General features: G+C 43.9%; 1 protein-coding gene across 2 annotated transcripts in view; it reads right to left on the reverse strand.

The window, feature by feature from the left end:
- The window catches only part of atrn (attractin), a 158,010-nt gene that overhangs the window by 47,816 nt on the left and 98,112 nt on the right, over positions 1–12,082 (reverse strand). The window lies entirely within an intron of this gene.

A 12,082-nucleotide genomic window follows, 5' to 3' on the forward strand; every position in this document is an offset into this window, starting at 1 on the left:
GAGAATATTCCGGACAACACACAGGACACAAGTCAAGGCCTTCTCCGTGTATGACCACAATTATATCTATAACTAGCTTTGACATTATCAGTGTTGACAAGAAAGCATGGCAGCTAGGTTTTGGTTGCCTAGGTAACAGGTCACGAGACAAGATGTCTAGCACACCTATTCAAAAATAACTACACAGTGACACCACACAGACAAAAGTAATTAAATGATAGCATTCGTATTCATAATGTCCGAGATACTAGTTGATGAGGTCATCAAGAGAGATGAAATCCTGAAAACTAGGGGAGCTTGTGAACCATCCTAGCAGGTAGATTTACACACTGTCCTACCATAACAGAAGGTCACAGGTTTTATCCCAGCAACCGCCATGAGCCTTGAGGAAGACACTGGTCCAGTATCTGGAAATTAGCTCTATTGTAAGTTTTGAAAGCATGAACATCTAAAGAATACAAAGAGAGCACTTGCATGCAATGCAACATTTATAACGATACAGTTGCATTGAGTGTACCATTAATTTAAATATTGGATTAAAGTGCATATTTCCCCTCTACTCTGGTTCTAACAAAATGGCGTATCCTCCTTTTATATGCACTTTTGCTAAATTGCCTTCTCCATACAAATGACACAGCATATGAATTATTAGCTTCTGTAAAGTGAAATTACTGTAAAGTGAAAATCATTTACAGTAATTTGCTCTCAAATTACTTCATAGGCAAAATAACAATGTATGTTAACACCGAAAATGTTATTGTGAAGCTTAAGGTTTATATAATGATAAGACACTGAATGATAAGATGGGGCCAAAGCCACTGGCTGCTTACCAAGACACTAAAGCAGTCTCTCATTCACACTCAGTGAAACAGTCCCAACTCTCTCGTCTAACTTAAAAAAGACAAGTTCTCATGCTGGTAAATCCAGACTGAAATGTCCTAGAGGCGCATGAGCCTTAGGCAGACGTATTTTATTCAACATAAACATATGGCATTTGTTGTCTCATATTACAGCATTAAGAGCCTGTCATTTCTCACTGTTGGTGGCCCCAGATGGAACTCCCAAAACAGGACTATGTCGCTCTATGTAGAAGACACAGCGGTGACACTTTAGAATAACTATCCATTATAACTAGTTTATAGATCATTCACACACAGTTAATGAGTTATTAGTGACTTGTTAAATGTTTGCTAATAGTTAAGACATTTTAAACTATGCCTTAGAGATAGCTAACATATGTCTATTTGCTGGGGCGGCACCTGCCAGCAGTGAATGTTGGGTGGGGGGAGTAGGATGGGGGCTCTACGTCCTCCCGGTGGTGTCTCAGGATACAGCAGCAGTGTGCATACAACACACACAGTTGGTGTGTGAGGAGGAATTCATTGACTAAATTGGGGCGAGAAAGGGGTAAAAAGCTAGAAATCTACATTTTAACCTACCCCACACACACACACACACACACACTATCTATTCATTAAAAAGCATATATATACTGTCCAATCCTCATTATCTCTTCATCACCCAGAGTCTTATTGATCTGTGATCTGCTGCTTAAACAGTCACCCAGAGTCTTATTGATCTGTGATTTGCTGCTTAAACCAGCAGCTGAACAATGACCCAGGTGAACACATATCAGATCAGACGTCTAAGGAGGACTCCCCTCCCCGGAGACCACTGACATGGCAGGCAGCACAACATAGAGGGACAGAGGGATGGAGAGACAGAGAGAGACAAGGAGAGAGGGTATAGAGAGATGGCTGTGGAGACAGAGAGGGGGAGTGAATGTCAAATGGTGTGTGTCTGTGAGCGAGAGACAGAGACAGATAGGGAGTGTTAAATGAATGGAATGTGAGAAAGGGAGACTTGAGGGTAGAGGGAGCCTTGAAGAATTGAGATGGCAGTGTCTCACAACTTGTCTGGAGGTAGAGCGACAGCTTGGGGATCGGAAGGTTCCCGGTTCGGTCCCTGGCTCCGCCTGTAAGTGACACTTAACACTTATTTTGCCGGGGAATCTTTCATAATAACGGCAGATTTTACTCTGAAAAGCCCTGCCTTCCATTACTCCCCAAAACCGGGATGCATAATCTTCCATTATTGCCTCGCGCTGGTCACATCAAAACTCTCTCTAGAAGTGTTTATATTCCAAACGAGATGCTTGCTGAAGTCAGAAATGAGTACAGAACATCTGCGTTTTGGTTAAAACCATGGAGAGCACCGTAGATTTAGAGTAAAGAGACACTTTAGTCGGGCCGTAAACAAGGAAATGAACGGCAGTGTGCATGCGCGAAACAGGTCTAGGATCGCTGAAGAAGGAAAGGCCAAAAAAATTATAATAATTCATTAGTGATCCCGTTTGATACCATTAAAAAGGACCTAAAGACGTGTATACAAATCCAAGGCCCCCCATGGTTTGATTAGAAAAGACGTGTATACATGTCATTAGCATAATTAAGGCCACTTCACTCCTTTTGCAACCATATCTTATTGAAATGATGTTTGGGAGACAAGAAACACTTTCCCAGAGTTTTTATGTGGGTAATTTGTGTTTTTAGATATTTTAGTATTTCAAAGTGTCTATGATGTCATGGACACTGGTCTCACTGCTGGATTACTACAATGACCATAATGCTTTGCTGTACTCACCCCACCTTGTGGAGAGGGAGAGGGCCGTCTTACTGAGACAACATGTAGTCCAGGAAGGAAGTGAGACCAGTGTCCATGATATCACTGGCACTAAAATATCGACAAACACCTATTACACACATAACACCACCAAGAAAGTGTTTTTTGTCTCCCAAACATCATTAAAATAAGATCTGGTTGCAAAAGGGGTGAAGTGGCCCTTTAACCTCTTGGTTAGCTAGGTTGCCTCTGCCGCCTGGTGTACGTACGTGCAGGTGTATGAGTGAAACTAATACATAAACACATTAATTAACCATTTAGGATGGAAGAGAGCTAAAGAAGGAGAAAGAAGCAGATATATGAGGGCATACAGTACAAAGATAAATAGAAGGGAACAGGTGCAAAGAGAAAGTGATGCAAGGCAGAGACAGATAGTGAGAGGGAGAAAGACAATGACTGAGAACGACAGATAGGACAGAGCAGACTGAAAGAGAGCAAACTAATGGCAGAGACTGAAAACGGACCAGACAGGAGTGGAATGACAGAGAGACAAAGACAGAGGAATGAAGATAAAAGACAGCAACTAATGAGAAGGTAGACAGAGAGGAATGACAAAGACAGATGGGGGAGAGAGACAGAGAGAGAGAGAGAGAGCACAACATAGTTAAAAGCAACATGCAAACAAAGAGAATTGAGAGAGAAATTCGAGAAATAAAGCAAGCATGAATATACTGACGCCCATGCCGCAGTGGTGAGCCCATTCACCCTTATGGCACTTGCTGACAATGCCGTTTTGCGTGCCTAACATTGCCAATTGGCGCCCAAATCAGCAACATTGATTTGCACAGGTGCCCACGGTGTCAGGAGTAAAACACGGAAAGAGAAGAGAGTAATTGAGAGAGACCGGTGACGAGAAGCCAAAAGACAACGACGGATAGACACATACACACCAACAGAGACGGAGGGATACGTCCCCAAACGGCGAGATAGACACAGATGGAATGAGACACAGAGGGGACGAGCTTCATTTGATCCCTTCCCTCGCTCCATGGGGGTGGGATTTGGGGGTGTGCAGACAGATGGGGGCAGAGCTCTCACCATTCTCCACCTCCTACCACTCCATCAAGCACAGTACCTAAGAGCCCAGCAGCACCTCTGCTCCGTCCATCCTTCCGTCTATATCGATCCAGTGATTGGACAGACGCTTCCTAGACTCGAGCCACCCAGGCCTGTCTGACTTTCCTCATTGAGTGAAACCTGTGTGTGTGTGTGTGTGTGTGTGTGTGTGTGTGTGTGTGTGTGTGTGTGTGTGTGTGTGTGTGTGTGTGTGTGTGTGTGTAACTGTGTATGTGTGTGTGTGTGTGTGTGTGTGTGTGTGTGGTGATGTCCATGGACTCCAATGGGTGATTAAGGTTGTTTTCAATTTTAGGCAGACAAAGCTACACAGCGTATCCAGATGCAGAGGTGGTGAACACAGTCGCTCCATCTTAAACTGTGACTGGACTACATATACTGCACAGTTCATTCACTGCACTGAGTCAGCATCTGAATGACCTCAAACTTTGCCACAACCTACAATTAAGATCAATGTACTCTTTGATTTCCTCCAACCTTATGTGCTGCTACTTGGCAAATAGTAAAAAGTGTACTGAGCAGCAAGTACATCGAAATACTGTATCATCCTATTTTTTTATTATTCTTTATGCAACATCATCCTATTTCTTTATGCCACATTATCAATAGATGTGTGTTAAGATAGTGATATTTTCATATGTCCATACCAGCACCATTTTAGATCGAGCTAAAAATATGGATTCTGTTTCAGGATTTGATCCCAACCACAAAAGGGCAATCTCTCAAGAACAGATTCGGAGCTACACTACTGAATCTGTTGGCCGGGGCATTCAGAACATGTATACATTGTTGTTAGTGCATGAAAACATAGGCGCCCCACCGGAAGAGGAGGGCAGAGAGCGGACCACACAGGCTATTTTTGCCAATGGGTTCCCAAATTCCCAAAAGGGTGGTTTACTTCAGCATCAGATCACGGCTGGTAAAGTCGAGATTGCAACAGTGTGAAAAGCTAACAACATGGTTACAGACGATAGTGGGCCTTGACATGCAGAAATTATATTGTCATTTATTTCCAGTTGTCCAACACTTATCCAGCAGTGTCACTCTGAAAAGACATGGGTTATGGCTGATGGTGACAAACCAATTCACTTTATATACTATATACTATTACAACAAATTACATGCTTTTGAAAAGATAATTTAGGATTTTATAACATCTTAGGTTCAACCATGGCAGGTCTAGTGGCAATACAAGCAATGAAAACGACATCTAGACTACCGGTACATATAATTGAAATAGAAAACAACTCTGAGAGTGCAGAAACTGACCGTTTTGCTCTGAAGTTGAAAAGTTCAGGCGAAACAGTCAAAAAGTAACTTGGGTTGAAAGTGTATGAAAGTTGGGGATAATTTCTGCAGCACAGAAGTTCTGTTGCAATACTGTACGAGGGTAAATAATGCTCCAAGGTGGTTTGCTGTTGTCACACTGTTTGCAGTTAGCAATGACATATTTGTTTATTCCACACAGTAGCTTGCCTACTTTGACCCTGCCTATATTTCCCAAGAAGAACAACTCTCCTGCACACTGGCCATTGGACTTGGGAGAAATTGTCAGCAGACTGACAGGCGCTTTGATCCCATACAACAGATAGAAACGGCTCCAAAACCTCAGGATTGAGATGGACGGGAGGGAAACTGGAGCAGAAGATTGCAGTTTTGACAGCTGGAGACTTATTATTATTTGGATAGATTTCTGCTTTAAAGACACCGAAAAAGCTTCTATTATTCCCACCTTTGCCCTATAAAAAAAGGCAAACCCAATATAGTCCCAGAGCCTACAAAATAAAGTCACTGTGTTTCACTAAAAAGTGTATATTGTAAAAAACATTAATAAACATGTTTGTCTCATGACGAGGCCGGTCGTTTCGGGGAAGCAATCTGATTGGTTGAAGTAGCCATCTAGCCATCTTAAACGAGCATGATGGAACACCTAATCAAAATAAAAATGATCTGATCTCCCAGAGCGGCGCCAACTGGGTTGCTATGCTAGCGACTTTCTTGGAACAATTTGAATGTAGTGGCTACATCTGTCATTCATAAAATGATATTTTAGCGATATTTTATAATGAAGGTTCGTGCTCTACAGTCATTAATGCACTTCTGCACTGCTTACGGAACTCCCCATTGGCTCGTTCCTGCAGCAACGCACGCCTCAAATAATGAACGCAGCGTCCGATTGCGGACTCTACGTTAGAGACCATATTTACGATATGAAAACCATTCATCTGTCACTAAAACAATGTACACATTTTGGAAATACTTTAACATGGAACCTGCAGCATTAGGCGAGTAATACATCTGTGTTGGAACGTTACAGCAGTGGTTGAGCGGCTAACAAAACGCCCTCCTGCTGCTTAACAGTTACAAATACACTGTCTGTGTAGCTTTGCATCGGCCTGTGTGAATGCAACATACCGTTGTGGTAGAGAGACGTCCGCACCCCCCCAGCCATGAAACTTCACATTGGCCCGTTAAAGCGCCACCAGGAAGTGTTAAACAAATGTTTTTGTCATTACTCACATTATTTTGCAAATCAGTACACAATATCTCTATAGTCATGTCATTAAGACGGACCCGTCCTGATTTTTCATATTTCATCCTGATTGGCTGTAGTTGACTTCTACTACATGGCCTGGTGGAGACCTGTGCTCCGAGGAGAACATTTTTCTAGTTAATATATGCAATTAAATAACATTTGGACTGCTAACTGGACACTGGGCCTTTGCTTAAGCCCCATAAATATAGCTCCCTTTATCCAAGGCGCTTTACATAGATTGTGCATTGCATTACATTCACCCATTCATACACTGATGGCGGCGGAAACCATACAAGGCACCAACCTGCACATCGGGAGCAATTAGGGGTTCAGAGCCTTGCTCAAGGACACTTCGACACTAACTCTGGGGGAGCCCAGGTTCGAACTGGGAGCCTTGTGGGTTCCCATCTGGCCACTCTACCCCTGAGCCACCGCCGGCCCATTTTATATGGTGTTTGAAAGCTGAAATGTGTTGCATCATCACACATTGTGAGCTTGTTGTAGATCTGTTTAAGATTAACAGAGGGTGAGTGTGTGGTCATTACTCTGTGTTCAGCTGAAAGCCACGTTGATAATATCTTGCAAGACAGCGGTCATGGATTAAGCTTCAATACGAGCATTACAAGCAGTGTGCAATGATTCATAGCACCCAGGCAACATCCTGGTGATCAATAATCATGTAATTTCTTATACAGAGGTGGTGATAAATGATGGCCAATTTTGGCCATTATTGGAAAATTATGATGCGAGTCATTTACACCCACACCCCTCACCCACCCTGCACGCACACACGCATACACACTTGCAAAAATAATCACCAGGACTAGGGTAATAACAGAGATATATGTCCATGTTGGATATAGACGGGATGGTATTGGCCTATTGCTCACAGGAGGGCATGTAATACTGGAAGATTGCTTGGTTTTCCCAACAATCCTGTGGCTGGGAAAATCCAAATTCTGCACACATTCTGAATGAGGCACATTCTCCCCTCGCTCAACATTCACATCAACATAGCCCTGAGCAAAGCACTTAACAGAAAGCCGTCCTAGTAAAGTAGTGGCCAACAACAGTAGGACACTGCAGTCATACCGAGGCAGCTGCTAGGTATGAACATCCTTGTGTTAACAGGGCCGTTTTCAGATATAGGCCAGCGTGAGGGAGTGTCTATAAGAGAAGAGAAAAGAGATCAAGGCTGCTTGCTTGCATTGAAAACGGGGGTAGGGAGCAAAGGCAGCTAGTCGACAAAAAGTGAGACCGACCGAGAGTGGATTACAGCAGAAAGCTGTGCAGGCCACAGGGAGAGGAGAGCATCGACGTGTCATTGGATAACCTGAGAAGACGACAATATCCGGAGGGCAAACAAGCACAGCTACAGCCCAGGGTTCTGGCTCTGGTAGTTACAGCCAACATACTAATCCACACACTGACTGGCCGGCCTGCCTGCCTGCTTCACACTGACAGGCAGTGGCGTGCCTCTGACGCAGAGCAGGAAAATAACACAAATGCAGGGATATTGTCACCAAACAAGCTACAGTATAAATCACCTTCAAACACTCATCGATCAGAATCTTCACTTATACTATAAATACGGACAGATCTTTATACTTGTTAAAACGTCCAGGATATCACCAAGGGTAAAAGTTCCTTCAAGTCTTTATCTGATTTCAGACGACAAGAACACTTTTGATGCATCACAAAAACAAACGCCACCGTGACAAAATATGTTTTTGGAATTGGTACAGAGTTGGGTGTGCTCCAATCAGCCCCTTCAGAAGCGACCTGGGCCATCTCTAGGGGCGTCTTTGATTCTCAACATCTCATTTGACGAAACGGAGGAAGCAGCTGGCTTAAATTTGGAATCCATTATTCACTAAGCCCCACAAAGAAGTTCCACTAGACCTGCCAACACCACCAACAAAACAGAGAGAGAGAGAGAGAGAGAGTAGGAAAGTAGTTGGAGCAGGCAGAGACCATACTGAGATCAAAGGAGAGGAGGGAGAACGAGAAGTCAGAGATGTAGAGATGTAGAGATGTAGAGATGTAGAGATGTAGAGAGAGAGAGAGAGAGAGAGAGAGAGAGAGAGAGAGAGAGAGAGAGAGAGAGAGAGAGAGAGAGAGAGAGAGAGAGAGAGAGAGAGAGAGAGAGAGAGAGAGAGAGAGAGAGAGAGAGAGAGAGAGAGAGAGAGAGAGAGAGAGAGGAGGGGTGGGGAGGTAAAGAGCCAGGTAGTGAAGGATGCTGCGCTTGATCAGCTGGAGAGAAGAAGGCTGGTCTCCCTGTTCCATAGGGAGGCTCTGGGAGAGCATCACAGCCTCCTCCTCTCTCACTCCCTCTCTGGGAGAGCATCACAGCCTCCTCCTCTCTTACTCCCTCTGGGAGAGCATCACAGCCTCCTCCTCTCTCACTCCCTCTCGTTACAAGGGAGCAGGAAAAGAGTCCTGAACAGGGAGGAGGAGTTGAGTCAAATGAGGTTGAGGAACAGGAGGGGCAGTGTTGATCCTCGCTGTTCAATATCTCTCACACACACAGGGAGTGATGGTGGAAGATAAAGCTTAAGTGAAATGATAAGGAAGAGACAGACAGGTCGAGGTCAAGTTTATTTGCATGTCCCAAACTAGGCTGAGAGAGAGAGAGAGAGAGAGAGAGAGAGAGAGAGAGGAAACGACAGCCATATATATATATATATATTATGGCACTGAGCCAACCGCAGACCTGGCAGCAGCCACCCTTACTGAGTGCCCCAGGAGAACCCTTAGGAAAGCCAGACAATGATTGTGTGCATTTCTGTGTGTATTCTGCCCACATTCAATTGTGCGTGAGCCCGTATGGGTGTGAGTGTAAAGTTTGTGTTTACATGCTTTTTAGTGTGTATTTTTGCATTGCAAGGTTGTTTACCGTTTATGCATGCATGTGTGTGCATGTGTGTGTGTGTCTGCATGCATGCATGTTAATGAAGAATCTCTCCAGGCCTTCTCAGGGGAAGACCAGTATAGGGATGCTAGGGTTTATGTGGTTAAAAAATGGTTACCCAGACAACACACATCTTTTCTTTTCTGTTATTCTGTACATTTTATCAATAATTCAATAAATATACATACACACAGCCTCTCTATTTTCATATTGTGCCTTCCTTTATTATAGGAAGCCACAATATTATGAGTTCTCCTCCACCTCCACTCCTAACCTTGACTGGTGCTATAGAGTCTATAGCTCCCATCGCGGATAGGAGAGTGGCTGCATACTGCACAGGAGGTCAATATCACTTTGTATTCAATTATTCACGGTGGATTGCTTTTTTATTTGTATTGTTGCTTGATAATAAAGTCGTACAGAACGAATAGCCGTGGGAAATAATTGAAAATGAATGCTCTGCCTTTAGTAAATGAATGGCTTTCTAAACTGACACACGAATTGATTGCATAGAGCCGACCCCAACCTCTATATGCATTGTCTGTCACAGGCTGTAAGCAAGAGCGCGCACACCAGTGTCAGTGTGGGCAGACACACTGCTGAATTGAATGTATAGCGTTTCAACATGAATCCCAAAAAATGTAAATCCCTTAAATCCCATTGCCTCTTGTGTTTGTGCATGTATTCAATGTCTGTGTGTGTGTGTGTGTGTGTGTGTGTGTGTGTGTGTGTGTGTGTGTGTCAACATCACCAGTGTGTAGGCAAAGTGTGTTTACAAGGGGTATTAACAGCCTCTGTGTTCATGTGTATACTGCTGCACTTGTACATTACCCTTATATGTGCTTGTTACGAGAGTAAAAGGCGAGGCATGTAGTAACTTGACAGAAAGACAATATTACACAGTAAAATACTCAGCGTTAATTAATTAAAGCAATAATCCACTAGGTCTCTTTTTACCGTAGAATGGCTGAGAGGGGAAGTAGGCACGACACATAGTAGAGTGCCTCTAACCAGGGCTTAAAGCTAAAAAAATCCCAAGACTGAAAATGTTTTTTTTGCAAATCTGCACTGATCTCATTACATTACCCCTATGAAATCCTCAGGACTGAAATCAGTCCCCAGGACTAAGAACTTAAAGCCCTGGCCTCTAACGCTCTCAGCAATTTGTAAATTTGAGGTAAACCACAACCTCACATTAATTTATTGCTTTTCTAAAACGGTAACAAATATGGCAACTTGAAAATTATAGTCACGTACTCTCAATAAAAACTGTTAACAATTTACTTCCTGGCTTTATTTCCTGGCTTCCTGTGTCTGTCAGCATGCACCAAGAAGAGCAACTTTGTGGTTTACGAGTGAAGGGTATCGCTTGTTTTCATTAAAAGCCCTGCTTGAAGCTCCTCAGTCAGTCGCCACCCTATGGCTACAATTATCGCTGCCCCTCCCTCACTGTCAGAAACGGATACACTGAATCACAAATAACGCACGTGAGACTGATACAAGGTGATTTATCACAGGAATCAGCCAATAACACTGGTTACTGCATGTCCGTCTTAGAATGATCCATTTACAACTCTGAGCATGTACAAATGTTAACATGTTACATTTGTATACGCTCAGAGTTATCTTAACACTGAGGATTTTACTGTCACAGCCACAGTGAGACACTGCTGATGGCAGCACAGCTGCATGTTCCTCTGAACTTATGGCACTGGCCCAAAACCGTGTGTGTGCGTGTGTCAATGTGGGCAGAGTAGACACACTGCTGTGTGTGTGTGTGTGTGTGTGTCGCACACACATGTGCAAGTGAGTACGTACTCATACGAACGCCTCCATGTGTCACTAGGCACTCATGCCTGCGTCTGTTAGTCTTGTGTGTATGTGGGAGGGTGCAGAGTAAAATCCTCAGTTCTCATTTAACTTAACGTTAAAGCAAATGGACACTTACAGGTCCGCATGGTTACATTTGTACACTCTGAGTTACAAGTTAAACGGATGAATGAATACTGAAGATTTTACTGTTTGTAAGTGCCTGTGTGTGTGTGTGTGTGTGTGTGTGTGTGTGTGTGTGCATGCGTGTGTGTGTGTGTGTGTGTGTCTGTTTGTTGTGTAGTCCGTACCCATGCTGGTCGTCTGGCTTGTATTTCATGCCAGCATGGATTTGAGTTCGCTCATGCGTGTATGTCTGGCCGCCTGTGTGGCAACTTGTGTCTCCGTTCTCTCTCTCTGTGTGTGTGTGCGCGCGGCCACGCGTGTGCATGCGTGTGTGTGTGTGTATGCACGCGTGTTGACGTTGGCGACGGATGATGACAAAGAGCCTATCTCCGCCGAGCACATTTCCCCTGGGGTCTGCAGCTGCTAGCTAATAGAATACTACAAAGAGAGGGGGGATGAAAGTTTACCACAGAGACAGAGTGGGGGGCACCGCTGTGCAGCCACGCGCTAACACGCTGCGTCTCCCCCCACAAAAAACCCTCGCCATAGCCCCTGGAGAATGCTGCTGATTGGTGGTCTGGTGGGGGTCTACACGGGGCTGCTGTACAGTATGTGGATGCCGTTAATGCTCACTTTGCTGCATACCACAACTTGCCATTGTATGAAGTGAGATAGATCGTTGCGGTCGGGTGGGAACCATGCATGTCCAAAAACATTCCCTTTTTTATTATATATTAACCTATTCTGACCTGAGATCAGATTCTAAAAATGTCTTCTACATCCTGACAGTTTTCTGAAAAAGCAATGTTTGTGTCAGTGGTTCTTCGATTTTTCAAAAATAGCAGACCTACAAGCTTGTAGCTTGTAGATCTGCTATTTTTCAATAGCTAAAGCATAACACCAAAAGGGTGTTGCATCGCTATGCGTTGTGAGCTTACAGATCT

The sequence above is a fragment of the Protomyctophum parallelum genome, assembly GCF_964188405.1.
Source record: "Protomyctophum parallelum genome assembly, chromosome: 20".
Lineage (NCBI taxonomy): Eukaryota > Metazoa > Chordata > Actinopteri > Myctophiformes > Myctophidae > Protomyctophum > Protomyctophum parallelum.